The 22,712-nt window shown below is 41.6% G+C and overlaps 1 protein-coding gene across 3 annotated transcripts in view; it reads left to right on the top strand.

Moving 5' to 3' along the window:
- CNTN1 (contactin 1) overlaps window positions 1–22,712 on the top strand; it is a 284,705-nt gene that overhangs the window by 26,895 nt on the left and 235,098 nt on the right. The window contains exon 2 of one of the 3 annotated variants that reach the window (XM_087723575.1): window positions 20,595–20,714. The exons of the other annotated variants lie outside the window; for them this stretch is intronic. The gene's annotated coding sequence lies outside the window, so the exon portion shown is untranslated. The remainder of the gene's footprint in view (window positions 1–20,594; window positions 20,715–22,712) is intronic. 3 annotated transcript variants of the gene reach the window in all.

Raw genomic sequence — 22,712 nt, 5'->3', positions numbered from 1 at the left:
TGGTGCACCAGGCAAACCTGGGCAAAAGCTCCCCTGGTCACAGCCGACAAATGGTATTCTAATGTCAGCTGTGAATCCAGGAGGACACCCAAGTTGCGGACCCTCTCTGAGGGGTGTAGGATTTCATACACCCCCCACCCCCAGGATAAGGGATGGAATATCTGGACTATCCTTGGGAGGCAACATCAATAGCCACTCGGTCTTGTCTGGATTGAGTGCAAGCTTGTTCGCTTTCATCCAGACCCTGACAGCCTCCAGGCACTGGCACATCACTTCCACCACTTCGCTGAGTTGGCACGGGGCGGACAGATACAATTGAGTATCATCCGCATACTGATGGTATTTGATCCCGTGCTGGCGTATGATCTCACCCAGCGGCTTCATGTAGATGTTAAATAGGAGGGGGGACAGGACCGAGCCCTGCGGCACTCCGTATTTAAGGGGCCTAGGGGTTGACCTCTGTCCTCCAACCAACACCGACTGCAACCTGTCTGAGATGTAGGAGGAGAACCACCGTAAAACGGTGCCTCCCGCTTCCACCTCCCGCAACCGCCACAGAAGGATACCATGGTCGATGGTATCGAAGTCTGCTGAGAGGTCAAGAAGCACCAGGATAGAGGAATGTCGTCTATCCCTGGCCCGCCAGAGATCATCGATCAGCGCGACCAAAGCAGTTTCAGTGCCGTAACCAGGCCTGAAACCTGACTGAAAAGGGTCTAGATAATCTGTTTCATCCAAGGACCTTTGGAGTTGAAAGGCCACCACTTTCTCAACAACCTTCCCTACAAAAGGGAGGTTGGAGACTGGACGATAGTTGTTAAGGATAGCTGGGTCCAAAGAAGGCTTCTTAAGGAGGGGTCTCACCACCGCATCCTTCAGTGGGTGCAGGAAAGATCCCTCCCGTAGCGAGGCATTAACAATCATCTGGAGCCAGCCTTGTGTTACCTCCCTGCTGGTCGAGACTAGCCAGGAGGGACACGGGTCCAGTAGGCAGGTGGAGGCACTCACCGCTCCCATGGCCTTGTCCATTTCCTCAGGAGCGACAAGCTGAAACTCGCTCCACAAAATCCGATCAAGGCCCTCCCTCGGCATCTCCGCTGGAACTGTCCAAGTGGAGTATAGGTCCATCCGAATCCGAGCGACTTTGTCTGACAGAAACTGAACAAATTCCTCAACTCTACCCTGTAAGGGTTCTCCCGCATCCCTCCCTTTCAGGAGGGAGCGGATTATCCTAAACAGGGCAGCTGGGCGAGATTCTGCGGACGCAATAAGAGCGGAAAAATGAGTACATTTTGCCACTCGTATTGCCACTAAATAAGTCCTAATAAAGGCTCTTAGTTGTGTTCGGTCAGATTCGGAGTTACTAGCCCTCCAACGTCGCTCTAGGCGTCTCTTGGCACTTCATCTCCCGGAGTTCCTCGGTAAACCAAGGAGCCCTCCTGGATCCACTGCCATGGAGAGGCCGCAAAGGTGCAATCTGGTCCAGTGCCTCAGCCGCCGCTATATTCCAAGCAGCGACCAAGGACTCTGCCGGGTTGTGTGCAAGGGAGTCAGATATCTCGCCAAGTGCTGTCTGAAATCCCGAAGGGTCCATCAGGCGCCTGGCGCAGAACCACTTAATAGGCTCCCCCTCACCTGCAGTGGGGGAGTAGTTTCCGAAAGTCAAGCCTCAGTAGGAAGTGATCTGACCATGACAAAGGCGAGATCTCTATGCCCTTCAGTTCCAGATCATGTCTCCACTGCCCCGAGAGAAACACAAATCGAGTGTGTGACCCGCTGTATGAATCGGACCCTGAATTACCTGGGTCAAGTCCATGGTTGTCATGGAAGCCATGAACTCCTGCGCTCCATCCGAGCGTTCGCCAAGAGATGGCAGGTTGAAATCCCCCAGTACTATCAGTCTGGGGAACTCAACCGCCAGTTCGGCTACTGACTCAAGGAGCGCAGGCAGGGCTGTTGTAATGCAGCTGGGAGTTGGGATGTTAGAAACAAGCCCACTTGACTCCCTATGTCCAACTTCACCAGAAGGGACTCACACCTGACAGTCTCCGGAGCAGGGATCCCACGAGGGACTAATGACTCTCGGATGGTGGCTGCCACTCCCCCACCCCTTTCTCTGGTGTTGTGGTTGGTTGAGCACCTGAAACCCTTCTGGGCACATTTCTGAGAGGGGGACTCCTCCCTCGTGGCTTAGTCAGGTTTCAGTAATACATGCCAGGTCTGCCCCCTCGTCTAATATTAAGTCCAGGACGAGGGGAGCTTTATGAATCACAGACCTGGCATTTAGCAATAGCAACCTGAGACCAGGGCCCTGACATCTCTTGCCACCTGGTTCTTGAGTTGAGCTATCAGGGCCGGAAGGAGGGATCACTGTGACGTAGCAAACTCTCCTTCCCCAGTAATGGCTAGCCCTGTAACTCCCATCATACTTGCCTCTCCCAAACGTAACTGGGATGTTCCGGCCCATCCCCATCACCGTAGACCCCTCCTCCCTTCCCACGGCCCCCGTTCTCTCTGGCAGGCCATTCATGGCATTCACTCTGGGACGAGAGGCGGATCCAGGCTCCCATCCACTTCTGCTTCTGCAGTCAGTGGAGGGGGCTCCGGGCCGCACTCTCAATCCCCTCATACATACCGGCCAGGCATTCTCCACATGCATACCCCACTAATATTAAACTGGTGCATCAGGCGAACCTGGGCAAAAGCCCCCTTGGTCACAGCTGACAAATGATGTTCTAATGTCAGCTTCGGGTCCAGGAGGACACCCAAGTTGCGGGCCCAATCTGAGGGGTGTAAAGTTTTACCCCCCAGGCTTAGGGATGGAATGTCTGGACTGTCCTTCGGGGGCAACATCCATAGCCACTCGGTCTTGTCAGGATTGAGTGCAAGCTTGTTCATTCTCATCCAGGCCCTGACAGCTTCCAGGCACTGGCACATCACTTCCACAGCTACACTGAGTTGGCACGGGGTGCAGAGATACAACTGAGTATCATCCGCATATTGATGGTATTTAATCTCGTGCCGGCGAATGATCTCCCCCAGTGGTTTCATGTAGATATTAAATAGGAGGGGGGACAAGACCAAGCCCTGTGGCACCCCATATTTAAGGGGCCTAGGGGTCAACCTCTGTCCTCCAACCAACACCGACTGTGACCTGCCCAAGAGGTAAGAGGAGAACCACAGTAAAACGGTGCCTCCCACTCCCACCTCTTCCAGCCATCGCAGAAGGATACCATGGTCGATGGTATCGAAGGCCGCTGAGAGGTCAAGGAGCACCAGGATAGAGGAATGTCCTCTATCCCTGGCCCACCAGAGATCATCGGTCAGTGCGATCAAAGTGGTTTCGGTGCAGTAACCAGGCCTGAAACCAGACTGAAAGGGTCTAGATAATCTGCTTCATCCAAGGTCCGTCAGAGTTGAAAGGCCACCACCTTCTCAACAACCTTCCCTAAAAAAGGGAGGTTGGAGACTGGATGATAATTTTTGAGGATAGCTGGGTCCAGAGAAGGCTTCTTAAGGAGGGGTCTTACCACCGCTTCCTTCAGAGGTTGCGGGAAAGATCCCTCCTGCAGAGAGGTGTTCATGATCCTCTGGAACCAGCCTCGTGTTACCTCCCTGCTGGTCGAGACCAACCAGAAGGGACACGGGTCCAGTAAACAGGTGGAGGCACTCATCGCTTCCATGGCCTTGTCCACTTCCTCAGGAGTGACAAGCTGGAACTCACTCCAAGAAATCTGATCAAGGCCCTCCCTCGGCATCTCCGCTGGTACTGTCCAAGTGGAGTCAAGGTCCGTCCGTAACTGAGTGACTTTGTCCGACAGAAACTGAGCAAATTCCTCAGCCCTTCCCTGTAAGAGTTCCCCCGCGTCCTCCCCTTTCAGGAGGGAGTGGGTTATCCTAAACAGGGCAGCCAGGCGAGATTCTAGGGACGCAATAAGAGCAGAAAAATGAGTACATTTTGCCACTCGTATCGCCACTAAATAAATCCTAATAAAGGCTCTTAGTTGTGTTCGGTCAGATTCGGAGTTACTAGCCCTCCAACGTCGCTCTAGGCGTCTCTTTTGGCACTTCATCTCCCGGAGTTCCTCGGTAAACCAAGGTGCCCTCCTGGATCCACTGCCGTGGAGAGGCCACAAAGGCGCAATCCGATCTAGTGCCTCAGCCGCCGCTGTATTCCAAGCAGTGACCAAGGACTCTGTCGGATTGTGGGCAAGGGTGTCAGGTATCTCTCCAAGCTCCATCTGAAATCCCAATGGGTCCATCAGGCGCATGGGGAGGAACCATTTAATTGGCTCCACCTCCCTGCAGTGGGGGAGTAGCTTCCAAAAATCAAGCCTCAGCAGGAAGTGATCTGACCATGACAAGGGCGAGATCTCTATACCCTTTAGTTCCAGATCACGTCTCCACTGCCCCGAGAGAAAGACAAATCGAGCGTGTGTCCTGCTTTATGAGTCGAACTCTGAATTACCTGGGTCAAGTCCATGGTTGTCATGGAAGCCATGAACTCCTGAGCCCCATCTGAGCATTCGCCAAGAGATGGTAGGTTGTGGAACTCGACCGCCAGTCCGGCTACTGACTCTAGGAGCGCAGGCAGGCCTGTTGTGATGCAGCTGGGAGGTAGGTACGTCAAAAAGAAGCCCACTTGACCCCTAGGTCCAACTTCACAAGAAGGGACTCATACCCAACAGTCTCTGGACCAGGGATCCTGCGAGGAACTAATGACTCTCAGATAATAACTGCCACTCCCCCACCCCTTTCTCTGGTGTTGTGGTTGGTGGAGCACCTGAAACCCTTCTGGGCACATTTCTGAGAGGGGACTCCTCCCTCGTGGCCCAGCCAGGTTTCAGTAATACATGCCAGGTCTGCCCCCTCGTCTCATATTAAGTCCCGGACGAGGGGAGCTTTATGAATCACAGACCTGGAATTTAGCAACAGCAACCTGAGACCAGGGCCCAGACTTCTCTTGTCACCAGGTCCTTGAGTTGAGCTTTCAGGGCCGGAACAAGGGATTGCTGTGACGTAGCGAACCCTCCTTCCCTGGTAATGGCTAGCCCTGTATCTCCCGTCATACCTGCCGCTCCCGGTCATAACCGAGATGCTCCGGCCCGTCCCCATCCCCATAGACCCCTCCTCCCCTCCCATGCCCCTGTTCTTCTTGGCAGGCCATTCATACCATTCATTCTAGGACGAGAGGCGGATCCGGTCCCCCATCCACTTCTGCTTCTGCACTCAGTGGAGGGGGCTCCAGTCCGCACTCTCAGTCCCCTCATATATACTGGGCAGGCATTCTCCGCATACATACCCCACTGTAACCGTTAAAAACATATAATAGTACAATAAAATAGAGGATATAAAATTAAATTAATTTAAAACATGGGATCATTCATTTACATGCATACAAACACACATTCCACATACAGAAAAATTTGTGCAGGTATTAATATTGTGCAAGCGGTTAATACAGTTCGAATAGTTCAAATAGCTGGAAACCAGCAATGGTGTAGGGGGAGAGTGTCTCGTCTTCCCTCCTCTCCTGTGAGTAGAGCCTAAGCATTTAAAATTGGGGATCGAGTCTACCTGTCCATTCAATTCTTACAGTCCTTGTAACCATCTAAAACCGTGGCCCAAAATTACCCACATCCCCATTACCCACATTATTAATTATTATTCACAGTGGAACTGCAATTACCCAAGTCATTACCACAAGTACACCCAATCTTCCATTGCAGTGTATTAAAACCAGAAGTGACTTTGACCTTATGACCCACACACCCCCTTACCATATCCCATTATGGTGGAGGGCAAGCAACACTTTGAAATTAAACAGATTCTTGATTCAAGATGGCATCAGAAGTCCACTCAGTGGCCTGGAAAGATCTCCCCTCATCTCAAAATGGGTTCACAAGAAACACATTTGAGCCCCTAGAGTGATTAAATGTTTCCACCAACTTTAACCTGACAAATCTAACTGATCATTCTTCTTGTTGTCTTCCACTTTAATTTTTTTTTGTCTATAGATGGACTTCTTCTTTTCTTAAGGGGCAAAAAGGCTCCCGCTGCCCCCTGGAGGCCCTCTGGAAGGCTTTAAAGGGCAAAAAACAGCTGAAAATGAAGGCCAAAGTCAGCTGGCCTGCTGGAGCTGACAGGGCAATGCCTCACATGCCTAACAAATGGCTCCGTGTGCCACCTGTGGCACACGTGCCATAGGTTCGCCATCACGGCCCTACACCATTTCTGAAAGATGGCAATCCAGAGTCTTCTTGAAATCTTCCAGTGGTGAAGCTCCCACAACTTCAGAAAGCAAACTGTTCCTTTGTTTAATTGTTCTCACTGTCAGAAAATTTCTCTTCATTTCTAGATTGAATCTCTCCTTGATAAGTTTCCATCCATTTCCTTGTCTGGCCTTCAGGTGCTTTGAAAAATAGATTGACCCCCTCCTCTCTGACAGCCCTTCAAATATTGGAACACTGCTATCATGTCTCCTCTGGTCCTTCTCTTCACTAGACTAGCCATGCCCAGTTCCTTTAACCATTTTAGCCTCCAGTCCCCTAATCATTTTCTTCTTCTTTTTTTTCGTTTTTTTTATTTTTTTATTCTCTTACATACCATTTTAAGTATACATTCACATAATTGTTATTCTTCTTTACATTTGTCATTCTTATACATTTATTATTTTATTTAATATATTATAATATACAGTTTGGGTTGTTTATTTACCATCCCTTCCGCCTGTTATAACACCACCTTATTTTCCCTTTCTTTTCTCCCTCCCTCCCTTCTCTACTTTCTTCCTTCCTCCTCTCCTTCCCCTTCCTTCTTCCCTTTCTCCTACTCCTCTTCCTCTTCCCCTTCCTACCCTTTCTCCTTCTCTTTCTCCCCCTTCCATCCTCCTCTCCTTACCTCTTTCTTCTTTCCCCCCTATTCCTCTCATTCTCTCCTCTCCCCCTTTCTTTTTCTATTGTTATATTGTTCTAATCTCAGTTTATGTTTCCTTGGGATGGTATTTCCGCAAACCCAAATATAATTTGGTATCAAACACATCATTTTTTCTAGCTCTTCTGGCATTCTATTGTTTTGCCTTTTTACAGAAGCTAGATATATGTCCCTTAGCCCCACAAGAATAACATTTTCTAACAGTATAGGCAGTAGAAGGTGACTCATGTTGTGGTGATTTCTCTCTCAGTTGTTCCCTCTCCATCCTTCTTCTTGACTCTTCCAACAGTCGTGCAGTAATGTCAGTCAATGTTAGTTCATTTTGGGTTAGGACTTAAAGAGAAGATACAAAAACATCATAACTCTCATCCAATGAGGAACTATGATATAAACTTGATGTAGCTCAGAAAAAAAATAATTCTTTTTCATGTAGCTCCTGAAAAAACCCTTTCATGAAAGTTAAATGAGTTAACATATCTCCACCTCTCAGAAGACGTGCCCTAAACAGTTTGCGTGTAAGATATATGTGTGCACCTACAGTGTCATGTACATAAATCCTCTTCAAATTCTCCCAACATCTTGCAGCAGAATTTTCTCCACGAATATGTATTAATTGTTGGTCATTCAGTGCTAGACCAATAATACACAACACCCGTTCATTGCATCGCTGAAAATCTGCTATTTTCTTGGCATCATCTTTGTTATCTGGATTCCATGCAGTTACATCTGGTGGATTCTGTATAGCATCCCATAAACCTTTGTTTGTTCCATCCAACCGGGTTATCATAGACAGGTTTGTTGATGGGTCGCTCGCCATCTTCTCCAGGATAGTAACAATCACTAAATAAACAGCTGTCGGTATATGGTATTGTGTATCAACACCAACTCCTCTTTAGCTACATCTGGTATATTCTGGGCCCATAAACATTGTTAGGTAAGCTCCTGGTTGGGAGAGCGAAGATGTTCAGCGAAGAGTTATGAGAGTTGTGTTGGAGAACACACAAACCAGCATACAGAGACACTGCAGTTTAAATAGGCTTTTACTTTCGTGGAAATAGAGGTCAAACAGTCCAAGTCATACACGGATAATTCAGTCAATCATCAATATCTCTCAGTAAAGGGATAATCCAAATAACATAGTCCAGTAACATATAATCAGTCCAGTAATCAAGGTTTGCTAACAGTTGCAAAACTTACAATAGCTCACGGCACTCAGATCAGATCAGCCCAGCATCTAACAAACAGAGAGAGAGCTATCAGTCGTTCTGGCTCCCTCTTATGGCCGATTGAGGGAAACAGCAACCAATCACATTTTACAGTATGGTTTAAAGCAACAGGTACAACATTGTTATATGATTTATATATTGCCAACCCAACCTTTAGAATTATATTAATAACACCAAGTATTTTACTTTGTTAACTATCTGTGGGTCTAGTTTTTTTTTTTCCCGGTCAATTCACCTTTCTGTTTTTATGTAAGCTTTTTAGCTAATATTTTAGTTTTACCTTTATTTATTTTCAGTCCTGCAATTTTTCCATATTCTTTTATTTTTCCATTAACTTAGGGCCAGTTCCAGTGGTTCTTCTAAAATAAATACTAGATCAGTGATGGCGAACCTTTTTGGCACCGAGTGCCCAAACTGGAAAGTGTGTGCATGTGCTTCCATGTGCGCATGCCGGAGCACCGGAAACCTGAAGACCAGCTGGCTGGTGTGCACATGCCTGTTTTGGGGGTATTTTTCAGTCCATTTTTGTCCCAAAAATGGCCTGCTTTTGGGGCATTTTGGACCGGTTTTTGGGCTGTTTTCAAGCTGTTTTGGGAGGCGGGGGCTGTTTTCAGGCCATTTTCTAGGCCATTTTCAGGCTGTTTTTGGCCATTTTCTGGCTCTCCAGCGCCCACAAAGATCAGCTGGCCGGCACATTGGAAACCAGAAGTGCACCTGGCAATGGCATGCATACCCACAGAGAGGGATCTGTGTGTCATCTCTGGCACGCACGCCATAGGTTCGCCATCATGGTACTAGATCATCTATGAATGCTTGTAGTTTATATTTTTCCCTTTTTATTTTCATACCTTTTATTTCTGAATCTTGTCTAATATTTCTATTTAACACTTCCAATGTTAATATAAATAGTAATTGGGACAATGGACATCCATGACTTGTGCCTTTTTTAATACTAAAATTCTCCATATAGTCCACATTAACTATTACTTTTGCCATTTGCTTGTGATATATTGTCTTAATCATATTTATAAACTTCTCACCAATGTTCATACAATGAAACTGTTGTATCATGATTTGTCAATTTACATTGTCAAAGGCTTTCTGTGCATCTAAAAAAGTCGACACCATTTGCTGCTCCAAGTATGCTTCATAGTATTCCAACAAGTCTCAAATAAATCTTACATTATTTTTAATTTGTCTTTTTGGTAGGAATCCATTTTAATCCGGGTGAATAAATTCATTCAGAAATCTTTTTAATCTCTCTGCCATTATTGATGCAAATATTTTATAGTCTGCATTTAGTAATGATATAGGCCTATAGTTCTTTATCTGTGCGAGTTCTGAATCTTCTTTGGGAATTGGAGTAATATTTGCTTTTATCCAGGTATTTGATATCTTAGCCTATAGTAAAACCTCATTCTTGAAAGTCTCAAGCGATGAAGCCTCCACAACTTCCAAAGGCAAGCTGTTCTATTGGTTGATTGTTCTCACTGTCAGAAAGTTCCTCCTTATTTCTAGGTTGAATCTCTCCTTGGTCAGTTTCCATCCATTATGCCCTGTCTGGCCTTCAAGTGCTTTGGAAAATAGCTTGATCCTTTCCTCTCTGTGGCAGCCCTTCAAATATTGGAACACAGCTATCATGTCTCCCCTAGTCCTTTTCTTCACTAGACTAGCCATGCCCAGTTCCTGTATCAGTTCTTCATATGTTTTAGTCTCCAGTCCCCTAATCATCCTGGTTGCTCTTCTCTGCACTTTTTCTAGAGTCTCCACATCTTTTTTAATAGCATGGTGACCAAAACTGGATGCAGTAATCATATGTGTGGTCTTACTAAGGGTTTATAAAGTTGTATTAGTACCTCATTGATCTTGATTGTATCCCTCTGTTAATGCAATTTGGCTTTTTTGGCTTCTACTCCACACTGCTGTCTGATATTTAGTTGGTTGTCCATTAAGACTCCAAGATCCCTCTCACAGTTACTGCTATTAAACCTGGTTTCACCCAGTCTATATGTGTACTTTTGGTTTTTCTTGCCTAAGTGTAGGACTTTACTTTTGTCTACATTGAATTTCATTTTGTTAACTAGGACCCAGTGTTCAAGTCTGTCAAGATCCATCTGGATCTAGAGCCTATCTTCTAGGGTGTTAGCTATTCCTGCTAGCTTAGTATCATCTGCAAATTTGGTAAGTTCCTCTTATATTCCCTCATCTAAATTGTTTACGAAGATATTGAAGAGTACTGGGCCTAAGAGGGAATCTTGTGGTACCCAACTGCCAGTGACGTGCGCTCAGCTTTAGCCCCGGTGAGGCTGTTTTTAGACTTGTGGACTTCAACTCCCAGAATTCCACAGCCAGGCATGCTCAGTTCCGATTTAAAGCGACAGCATTTTTCCCCCTTGCAAAATAAGTTTTCCCGTTCTTTTTCTTCTCCCTCCCCCTCCTTCCTCCCTCTTTCCCTCCCTCCCTCCCCCTCTCTCAAACAGACACACGCACACAGAAAACTTCGATCCTGCTCTCATTCACTCACTCTCAAACACAAACACAGAAGTTGGATTGGATATATTTTCCAAAGGCTTGAAAGCAGCTCCTCTGCCATACCCCCCCTTTCCCTGTTGCCTTCCGATCAAACTTTTTGAATTCCTCCCCCCTCCCCACACACGGACCTTTTCCAGCTGTTTCAGAGACGATTTCAACTCTGCTTTTCCCTGCCCCGCCCTTTCCTCTTGAAAAGCCAGAGCTCTGAAGTCAGACTGAGCTAGTCGCTCCCAGAAAACTCTAAAAAGCCTCTAAAAATGCCCTCTACATGAGGCGAGAGAATACTTGCCTCATTTGCATAATAAATTCTTCGCTTGTTAACCCTTGTTTAACTCTTAAAAGGCGAAAAAATCCTTATGCAAAAGAGGCCCCTAGTTCTCTAGCCTCCTCCTAGTTAATACTGAGAGCAGACACCAAGCCACTGTGACTTGAAATCTGGTAGCAACTACCCTGGCTTTAATTATTTTAAGAAAATTATTTAAAATCCTTTCCTTTCCCTGAGGAGACTGGTGAGGCCCCGCCTCCCTCGCCTCTAGTGACTGCACGTCCCTGCCAACTGCTTACTTCACTCCATGGAGATGTAATACCATTAAGGACTACTCATTGAGTACAGTTTGTCAACCAGTTACAAATCCATCTGGCAGTAATGCTATCTATTCCACTTTTTTCTAGCTTACCAAGAAGTAGGTTGTGGTCTACCTTGTCCAATGCTTTTCTAAAGTCTAACTATACTATGTCCACAGCATTTCGCTGGTCTACTTTAGTCACTGTGTTGAAGAATGAAATAAGATTGGTTTGGCATGATCTTTTTAAACAAACCCATGCTGCCTGCTAGTTACTACTTTACTCATTTCTAGATGTTGGTAGATCTGTTTTTTTAATTATCTTTTCCAGTATCTTCCTAGGTATTGATGTTAGGCTGATTAGTTTGTAGTTCCTGGATCTGTTTCTTTTTCTTCTTCCTCTTTTAAAGGAGGGAACCATGTCAGCTTTTTTCCATTCCTCTGGTAGTTTCTCAGTCTTCACTTTCCAGGGAAAATATCCAGTGCATATCATGTTGGTATTTCCTAGAAGTTGATAGGAAAGTCAGAGTGTAGCTAATATTAAGTGGAAGGACAAATAGCCTTCCAGGAGATGTGATGGTTTCCCCAATAAACTATAAAAGTTAGGAGAATATTCTTATTGCTGTTTATTTAAAAAACATTGTGTGTGTGTGTAAGTGTGTGTGTGTGTGTGTGTGATTAATTTGTTTAAAAAAACTCCAAAATGCATAGTATATTCTATTTGATTCATTCTATTTTGAATTTGTTTGTCTTATACTTTTAAAAATATTATTCACAAACTTAGCTTACTTTTAATAATTAAGGTTCTAAAATCATAATTAAAATAAATTTCATTTATCCTTTTTTCTATAAAGCAGTAATTAGGACATGACTGACAGTCATTCTTTTAGTTTGCGCAGAAGCTATTTATATGTGTACTCACTGCTGGCTGATTGCACTGTTCCATGTCAGAGAAGGCTTGAATAATCACCATGAAGACAGTGTTGAGGCAGAGAATTAGCATCCTTTCTAGCTCTGCTCCATTGGTCACAGAATGGATACTCATTTGCCTCTGCAGTAGATCAGCTGAAAATATGTTTTCTCTTGTTTAGAATGCAACATTAAAACCAAAATAAAAAGATAGAATGAAACAAATATACATAATATATTATTTGATACTATAAAATAATATAAAATTGAATCATATATTATTAAAATGTATTGTTTTGTATATGAAAACATCTTATACACGTAAAGGTTATTCTGGACAAAGATTGGCTTGTTAAATTAAATATTTATTTAACTGCCATATAAAACCTATACGTTAAAAGTTCAGAGATTATTGGAGTAGGAGCCAACATCACGACGATACGGACGTGTGGTCTCGATGCTCTGAGACCGCAGCTGATACTTTTGCTGCTGGGTGGTCCAATTGGACCTAAACTGTCACGTAGAGATGGTGACCAGAAAGAATACATCTTGCTGACCTCAGGGACATCGCAAAGTCTCAGATCGATGCAAGAGAAGTTCTTCAAGCCGGCGACAAAAAATCCAGCCAAGGCTGGCGAAGTAGGGGCGGCTCCAAAACGAAAGGATATGGAAAGAGAAAGTGTTTCCAGCTGGTGAGGAACTTTTACCATTTAAAAAAGAGACTGCCTATAAAAAACTTAAAATTAATTTAAATTGGAGAACAGAAGAAATAAGTGGTGGAATTAAATTTGGAATGGTTTTGGACAGTGGGTATCTTACTTTTTAAATGCTATTTTCATAGATGGAATTTATGCAAGCCTTTTAAAACCATTGGATTAAGGTTTCTTCTTCTATTTTTTTTCTTTTATTATTCCCTGTAACCTATGGACTAAAATTTTCCTCTTTCATTACTGTGGGTGTTCTCCTAACATTCAAACATCGGACTTTTTTTAAAACTTGAAATACAAAAAAGATACAAAAAGAAACAAGGAAAATTGTAACAATAACACTGCTACTCAGAGGCTGGAAGGTTTGTGTATTGGAAATGAAACACTCTTTTTTCTCATTGATTATTTTGGCTTAGCACTACAAGGTCTCACTGCTTGGTTATGGAGAGTGATAAGAAGGAAAGCATACAGATATCCCCTTTGAAGCATATCTTTAACCAGAGAAAAGTGAAAACAAAACGTTATTGTGAATCTATGCTTAATCTTATTAACTTTCTAAACTAGAACAGCTGTGTTTGTTAGCTGGAGATAATGGCACAATTTCAACAACAGAAAGAAACCATAAGTGTGCAAAAGATATCCTCAGAAATACAGAAATTATCAAATACATATGAGAGGATAGAGAAGAAGCTGGAAGATTTAGAGCATCTAACAGCAAAATATAATGAAGAAGTTGAGGATGTTTATCAAGTGGAAAACGTGGTGGTTAGCAAGGAGTTGCTAAGAGGAGTCCATATAAAGTTGGTTAAGGAGATGATTAGAGGACTGACACCACAAATGGCAGAAGATATGAGACTGTTTTGCTATTGGAAAGATACAGGTTGATAGATGGAAGAGTATAATTTAAAACTAGTTAAACTTAGTGAAATTTAGTGACAATAGATATAGTTAAATAAATAACTGATAATGTTACTAATGTATACAATGTGTAGTGTCATGATGAGTAATAATTGGATATGAATATTGAATGGTACCCATGAAAGGAAGATTAGAAATCCCTTTGGATTATATATAAAGGTTAATAAAAAAGAACTAAGATACAATTAAAGTTTTGGTTATTAGGGGGGAAATGTTATGGTACAGGATATAGTTAAATAAAGGCATGATAAGGATAATAACACACACACACACACACACACACACACACACATATATATATATATATACTTAAAGTCACAACCCCTGGTATGCCCAAGTGTGGGAGGAAGGTCACACTTCCACTCTCTGTCATTAGGCTCGTCACAAGAGTCCATCCAGACAGAAACCCAATATTTTTACTGTTGCCTTTGTTATATTTGTGTTTTTATTTGTGCTGATAAATAAATAAAGGAAGACTAGTATAGATCTATTTCAAGCTATTTAGCTCTCATCAGCTAGCCATATCCTTACTGGGATTCGAACCTGTGCTCTATTGCCTCCCAGGCAGGGAGTTAACCATTTGAGCTACAGAGAACGGCTCCTTTTATCAGCCAGCCAGGGTGGGTATAACATAAGGAAACTCAATTCAAATTGTAAACAGTGATTTGGAAAGGAGGATTAAAATTTTTGTTATTAAATATTATGGATGTTTAGCTAGAATAGGACATAAGGATTCAGTGTTAATGGAGGATTTTAGAAATAGTAAATGAAAGGTCAGTATGTGGTTATGTATTAAATCTTGGTATATTTTATGATGAAGGACGTTTAAACAATTATAGTCAAATGAAAATGGAGATATGATGATGGTAACATGTATAAATATCTGAGTTAAAATATTTGAGTTAATATGAATTATGTTTGTTGACTGTGGAAGAGATGCACGAAAGTCTTTTTATAACCAACTGATACACTTTCTACAGCATGTAAAGAAGGATATGTCTGTTTTGAAAATTAAAAATAAAAAATATTAAAAAAAGAGTTCAGAGATTATTTATACAGATAAATACTGTACTTTTCATAATCTTAAAGCAGTATCTGATCAGAATATTTGATCAGGTTCTTGTTATTTGATTAATAGGGATGTAGTAAAATTATATGTATGTATGTATGTATGTATGTATGTATGTATGTATGTATGTATGTATGTATGTATGCTGGTCTTGTTGTATTCATGTCTTTTCCCGTGTAAGATTGAGATTGTCTTGGCAACGTTTCAGCGAGGTCTCACTCTCCATCTTCAGGCTGGGTTTTGGGCTTACAGTATGATCGGAGCTGCTGTCTTTCTATAAATCTTGGTGGGGGTGTGTAGAGTGCTGGCTTTGTTTCAGTAAGTGGAATGATTGGCTGTGTGGTTGTATCATGATTGGTAGATTGGTGCTGATTGGTGCTGGCTGTGTGTCCATTGTTGTTTCGTGTTGTAACGGCCTGGGTGGTGGGTGGGCCTCGTTTGTTGACTAGGGCTGGTTTCCAGATGTCTGGTAGGTGGGAGATATCATTACGTTTATTCATGTTGTGTGGGTGTTTCTCTATTTCGATAGCTTCCATAATTATTCTCTTGTTGAAGAGTTCAGTTTTGGAAATTAACCTGGTTCCTTCAAAATTAATTTCATGTCCTGTAGCTTTAAGGTGCTGGAAAAGGGAGGAAGTTTTTTCTTTTTTTCTTACTGCATTCTTGTGTTCTGCAATGCATGCATTTATCCTATGTATGTTGCAGGGCAGATTTTGCATGGTATTTCATAGACTCCTTGATTTGCTAGCTGGATTTTGTCTTTGAGTAACGTGACCAGATTTTCAGATTGGTAAAGAGGGACACCTTTGACTGGGGGTGGGGGGGCTTGATTAGAAATTTTATACGGAGCAACAAAAATTTTCATACAACGCAAAAATAGTATTGTAATATTTTTTTTTATTTCAACATAACTGTTGCCAAACATCAAAATTTTAATCACATGACTATGAGGATGCTGCAATGGTCACTAGGTGTGGAAATGGTCGCTAAGTGTGAAAAATGGTCATCAGTCACTTTTTTCAATGCCATTGTAACTTTGGTCACTGTACCATCTTTCTTGCCACAGTTCTTAAGTGAATAATTGCAGCTGGTATTTTGTATTTGGGATCTTTTTAAAAATAGTCTAAGACAATTTAAAAAAAGAATCCACACAGAATAAATTGAAGTAAAACTATTTTTAAAAATTCTATGCACAATATATTTCAAAGTATTGTGCATAGAATTTTTAAAAATGGTTTCACTTCAATTTATTTTGGATAGATTTTTTTTAAAAAATAGTCTAAGACAATTTAAAAAAGGAATCCAAACAGAATAAAACTATTTAAAAAAATCCTATGCACAATAAATAAAATATTATTTTAAAATACATAAAAGAAAAAAACCCAGCTCACTTACCAGCAGGCACAAGTGAGCACTCCAAGTCAATCCAGAATGATGTAGTTGTTAATACAAAGAACTGAGCAAATTAAAATGGTGAAATTAGTCAGAGAAATATTTTTCAAAGAAACTTTGCCACCATTTTTTCTACACGAGCCGACCTCCAACCTCTGTAACCCCTCCCCTCCGGAAAATCCAGGAAGGAACACTCGCGACTTCTCTAGCCAAGTATTTCCTGCAGCTCTATGGTACTAGGTCATCTTTTCTTATAAAATGAGGTAAAAGGGGCGCGGGGCTCCATTTTCTTGCTTTAACGTTTTAATATCTTCAATGAAAGTACTGAGACAGAGAGAGGGTTTAGACAGAGTGTCTTTTGTCTTGCCCTGTTTAGGATTTCTTAAGCAAATCCACTGGGCTTTCAACATGAAGCCAGAAAATCGGGACTTTTTAAAAACGCCCCGGGACATGGACAAATTGTTATAAATCGTGACTGTCCTGCCAAAATCGGGATGTCTGGTTACCTTATCTTTGGAGTTTCTTAAGATGTTGGTTATTTTTTGGTCAATGTTGAAGGCTGTCTTGATATTGTTTTTGTGGAAAGTTTTGTTGATTTTATCTGTGGTGCCTTTGATGTAAGGGAGGAGAGTGATGCCGTTGTCTGCTGGGGACTGGGGTGGGTCATTTCTTCTCTCCCCAGCCCCAGGAGCTCTCTGAAAGCCTCCATATGGCTATGCACAGCCATTTTGGTGAAGGGGCAGGGTTTGGGGGGGCTAAAATGCTGTATTCGGTGTATAAGACGCACACAGATTTTCAGCCTCTTTTTTGAGGAAAAAAGGTGTGTCTTATATTTCAAAAAATACAGTATATTCTACACCCCACCACAAATATACAATATATTGTATTTTGCTGTTGTATAGGTTTAAGTATATCTCAGGTGTTATAATGGAATGTATGGATGAATTTTGAAGATGTGGGAGAGAGAGAGGAAACAGATAAGTGGGAACAAAAGGAGAATTTAGAACACCTAGAAGAAAAGTAAAAATTCCTGACAGTGTAAACAATTAACCAGTGGAACCACCTGACTTCATAAGTTGTGGGTGCCTATCAGTGGAGGTTTTTGAGAGGCGATCGGAGGCCCATTTGTCCAGAAATGGTATAAGTTCCTTCAGCACTGTTAATCTATTAATCTAGAAGACTAACATTTAAAAATAGAAACTTCAGTTTAAATTTTCTTTTTAAAAATATATTCTAAATTTTGTGAATTTTGAAAATAAACTTTTAGAATTTTTAAAATTTTGGGAAGAAAATATTTTAATGAGGTGGCCCAGTTGCCCAACTGAGAAGAGGCCCTATGGCCCATCTGAGAGATAGAAAGGCGGTTCAGAGATCCAGCCTGCAGCCTAGTGGAGGTGGTGCAGTGCAAACAGAGGCCACTGAGCAGTGGTAAAATGGAGCTAGGTGGCAGCAGACCAGCATGGCAGACCATACAATAATTGGTTCTTTGACCTATTCCTATTGGTTTTATGATATTGTATGATTTTGAATGTTTTGAGTAGGTACTTTAGCATATATATTACTGTATGAATTTACAAATTGAATTAGTACTTACAGAAAGGCAATCCTTATGAAATGAAGTCCATTTTAATATTTTTTTATTATTAGATTTATACATTTCTTTTGTACTATTCTCACCTCTTATTTTCCCCACAATAATAATCCCTGTGTGTGATGTGAACTAGGGAGAGAGACTAGCCTAAAGTCACCTATCCAGCTTTTATGCCTAAGAGAGACCACAGTTTCTTAGTTACTAATCCAGCACCTCAACCACTACCCCAGACTGGCTCTTCTGTCATGAAAAATTGGAAGCAAGTGAATAACCCAGCTTGCTAGAACAAAGAACAATTATGAGCAAAAACAAAGTAGTGTGAATTTGTTCAGTAGCCTGAGTGAACAAAACATCCTTTCAGTGCTGCTGAAATTCTGCTAGATAAGACAGCAAATTCTAAATGTGCCAATTCATAGCTATTCACTTGGAAAACATGCCATTGTCCTGAGAGACCTTGATGGTAAGCACAAACATCCCCGTGAGATCACAGAAATGTGCTCTATAGCCAGAATTCAGGCATAGTTTGTAAAATTCTAAGTGGTTTTAGGAGAAGATAGAGAGAAATACTGAATTAAAGTAAAAAAATTACTCCTTTGGACATATATTTCAAATGCAATGTGATTAATATTTTAGGTAGATTTATTTTGATCTGCCTTAATTATTAATCAAGTTCTCTATAAAACATCTTTGTGCAGGGAAAGACTTAAAACTATTATTAAAATGTAGAATGAATCTGCATTCCCTTTCTCACTGTATGTGCATATGCTGTGACTGGCCATAACATCTACTTTTGATGTACTTTATAACATTGTTTTGGGATTCTGAAATTTTTTCAAACACCAAGTATCTATAAAATAAATAAAAATATATAAGCCATTACAGCCATAGAGAATTGCACACTTCCCCTGTCCCCCTAAACAATTTTTTCAATTCATAATTTCACTCTGTAGGGATTAGACAGGTAAATCCTCTTACAGCTATTTAGCCTTACTTGCCCATTCAGAAGAAAGAAAGGAAGGAAGGAAGGAAGGAAGGAAGGAAGGAAGGAAGGAAGGGGGAGGGAGAGGGAGGAAGGGAGGAAGAAAGAAAGAAAGAAAGAAAGAAAGAAAGGAGGGGGAGGGAGGGAGGGAGGAAGGATAGAAAGAAGGAAGGAATCCAAATTATGGAAAAACCCATAGCAATGCTTTGAGAAAGCTGGAACTCCTTGAGTGGCATTTGAGTTTCCTGTGATGTGAATCTGAGTTGAAGAGGTTATGAGGAATTGAGAAGTATCAGATCCCATTTCAGCCTTCCTATCAGGGTCTGACTCTCTGCAGCAGCAGTGGTTACAAGGAGAAAACAAACAATAATTCCATTGTCAACCCTAAATCTATAACTTCTCTGCCAGGAAACTATTTTTCCAGAACACACTGAATCTCTAATCAACAGCTCATTGTGTCTGGTAGGAGTTGGTTCTATGTGTAAAACAGGAGTCAGTTCTACACTGATATAGGTTCACTATCGTCCATTACTTCAATCTGCTTTGGTGAATTGTTTATTCTTCCTTCTTTCATTCTTTCTTTATATTATGTGGTTCAGTATAATTTATTTTGTTAATCTAAGTACCATTTACATTAGGATTCTTGGAATATTCTGCCTATTTGATAATCTGAAATATCCTTGAACATTTAAATTATATTCATATCTGTACAATTTCTAGAAGTTTACTGATTTCCTCATTATTCTGGGACCAATCTTTCTCTAATGGATGTAGATGACATAATGAGTAACAGATTTATGGAGTCACCACTATTTATGACAAATACTTATTTAAAATAATTCTGTATAGGAGTATACATAGCCATATAGCAAACCATTTGTAATTGGTATAATATTACAGTAGCATATTCAAAAGACTTATACAGGACTAATTTTTGCAAATAGAATGCTTGCAGAAATGCCACAGAGGCATTCTGCACTGAATCAACCAGCCTTCTGTTTATTTACTAGCTTTAAAAAAAACCTATCTATTAGCAAATATCACTCTCTTGTGGTAAAGAATTACAGAAATAAATTATGCACCATTTTATTTTGTCTATTCTCTTTCCAATCAGCTTAGTTTCTGGTTAATCCAGACAGATCCTTCTTGATGTTTTCTTCTCTTAAGTGAAAGAGTTCAGGTGGCTTCCAAATCTAACAAACCTACTAATACAGGTAGTACAATGGTCATTTAATGACCATTCAGAATTACATCAGCCTTGAAAAGAATGCTTTAAACCAGTAAAGCATTTCTAGACATTGTAAAATATCATGCTCTCCCCCCATTCCCTCTGACAGTCACAGGATTGCCTTTCCAGTGTTTGGCAATTGGCCCACATTTATAATTGGTTTCAGTGTCCCACTGTAACATTACTATGATCTGTAACTTTTTTGCCAGTTTCTAGCAAAAAAATACCCATTCATTATAATAGGTTTAGACTTATGACATGATTCATTTAACAACCATTGCAAAATAGTCATAAAATTGGGTCTAGTCAAGTTGGTGCCTCAAGGTATGATTATCATGACTTCAAAATTCTGATCCCAATTATGGTCATAAATTCAGGACTATCTATAGTGGTTTTCTACTTCTATACTTTTTCCAGAAAGAAAATGCAAGTAAACATTAGTAAGCCCTGTACTTTTATCTGATTTTTTGTTGAAATAATTTGATAAAGACATATGATATTCAAAAATGAAGACATGTGATAAGTGGCTATTCTTTTTTTTAAAAAGGATCATCTTTTGGAATATCATCCTCCATAGATTACATTGGTCCCAAACCTGCTGGCCAGAAAATTAAAAGATGTGAGTCTGTCATAGGCATGATGGTTTGGTGGCACCAATTTGTTATTTGTAAGTTTGTTTTTACCTTGGGTACCGGGGCTGGGTACGAAAGCAACATCTATCTATCTATCTATCTATCTATCTATCTATCTATCTATCTATCTATCTATCTATCTATCTATCTATCTATCTATCTATCTATCTATCTATTAGACTTATATACCGCTTCATAGGGCTTGCAGCCCTCTCTAAGCGGTTTACAGATTTTTTTTTAGCAAATTGAGTCAGCAAATTGCCTCCACAGTCTGGGTCCTCATTTCACCCACCTCGGAAGGATGGAAGGCTGAGTCAACCTTGAGCCAGTGAGATTTGAACCGCTGAACTGCAGATAACAGTCAGCTGAAGTGGCCTGCAGTACTGCACCCTAACCACTGCGCCACCTCACATAGCTAGAGTGAAGGCTTAACTCCCTTTTATTGCTCCAACTCCCCCCCCCCAAGTTCCCACAGTTCACTATAAGTCCAAGAGCAATACTCCAAACACACACACACACATACCTTCACTAGTTCTACTGTGAGTCTGGAGAAGCAGCCAGTTCTGAGAGCAAACACAGTTTAGAAAACTTGATTCTTGGAAGTCCTCATTGCATGGAGGGGTCGCTGGGGCTGCAGCACAACTCAAAGCAGAGCTGTGTTGATGAGTACTTGCCCACAACCAGGTCAGGCAAAGCAAGACAAGTTGAACCAAGGCAAAGCAAGACTAAGCACAGCAAGACAAGGTGGCAAGATGTTGACAGATGTGGCTGGAAAAAGGCAACACTTGTTCCCAACAAGTGCCCCTCTCCAGAGCATCTCTTTAAATCTTATTCGCCAGGTAAGCCTTGTGACGAGGGGTGAAATGCCTTCCCCCAAGCCATTGGTTTGCCCTGCACTGATCCCACCTCCTCTCCACCCTCCACACTTGAGGATCATGAGGGGGAGGAAATTGCTCCTTCCTGGAGTTCCGTCAGTCCTATGCTTCACTGCCTACTCTTTCCCTCTCCTTCTTCCTTGCTCGATCATCCTGTGCCCTCTCTCCATTTCTGGCCACCCCTCCAAGGCCCAAGGGACCCGGACTACCTTGTCCTGCTCCCCTGGTCACTCCTCTGGGCTTAAAAAAGCTGCACCATTCTCCTCCATTGGCCTGGCTCTGCCTCACCCTCCTCTTTGAACCCAGACTCCGACAGGGCCATGACACTTGGCTTCGGATCACATGTAAATTATTTTGTCTTTATAAATTTCATATCCTGTTTTAATTATTGTTAGTTGCCAAGTCAGAACCTGATATGGCTTTACAGCACTCTCTGAGTAGTTTACAATATCAACATATTGCCTCCATCAATCTTGATCCTCATTTTACTGACTTCACAGGAGGGAAGATAAGTCAACTTTCAGCCCTGGCAGCATTGAACTCCTGGCTGTGGGCAAAGTTTGCCTGCAATACTGTATTCTAACCACTGCATCACATTATTAAATTAAATTAGAAGCCCTATCTTCATATTAAAATAAGGTGACCAGATTTTAACATTGGTAAAGAGGGACACCATTGACCAGGGGTGTGTGTGTTTGATTTAATTTTTTTTTAATTGGGACTTTTCAGCCCCACTCCAAGAACCTTCCTGTAAATAGTCATAAAATATAATTATATGAATTAAATGCAGTCTTATTCAAAGATATAAATTATTAGCTATTTTTAAAAAATTAAATGTAATATAGGCAGTCCTCAATATACAACAGTTCATTTAGTGACAGTTAAAAGTTACAACGGCACAGAAAAAGGACTTCTACTGTTTTTCACACTTATGACCATTGCAGCATCCCCATGGTCACGAGATTTACATTCGGATGCTTGGCAACTGACACAGATTTATGACAGTTGCAGTTTTCCGGAGTCACGTGATTCCCGTTCGCGGCCCTCTGACAAGCAAAGAATGGGGAAAGCAGATTCACTCAACAACCATGTTACTAATTTAACTGCAATGATTCACTTAACAAATGTGGCAAGAAAAATTGTAAAATGGGGCAAAAC

Source organism: Thamnophis sirtalis, unplaced genomic scaffold (genome assembly GCF_051295495.1).
Source record: "Thamnophis sirtalis isolate CommonGarterSnake01/CBP01778 unplaced genomic scaffold, rThaSir2_p1.2 scaffold_9, whole genome shotgun sequence".
NCBI classification, from domain to species: domain Eukaryota; kingdom Metazoa; phylum Chordata; class Lepidosauria; order Squamata; family Natricidae; genus Thamnophis; species Thamnophis sirtalis.
This window is presented reverse-complemented; position numbering and strand designations above follow the sequence as displayed.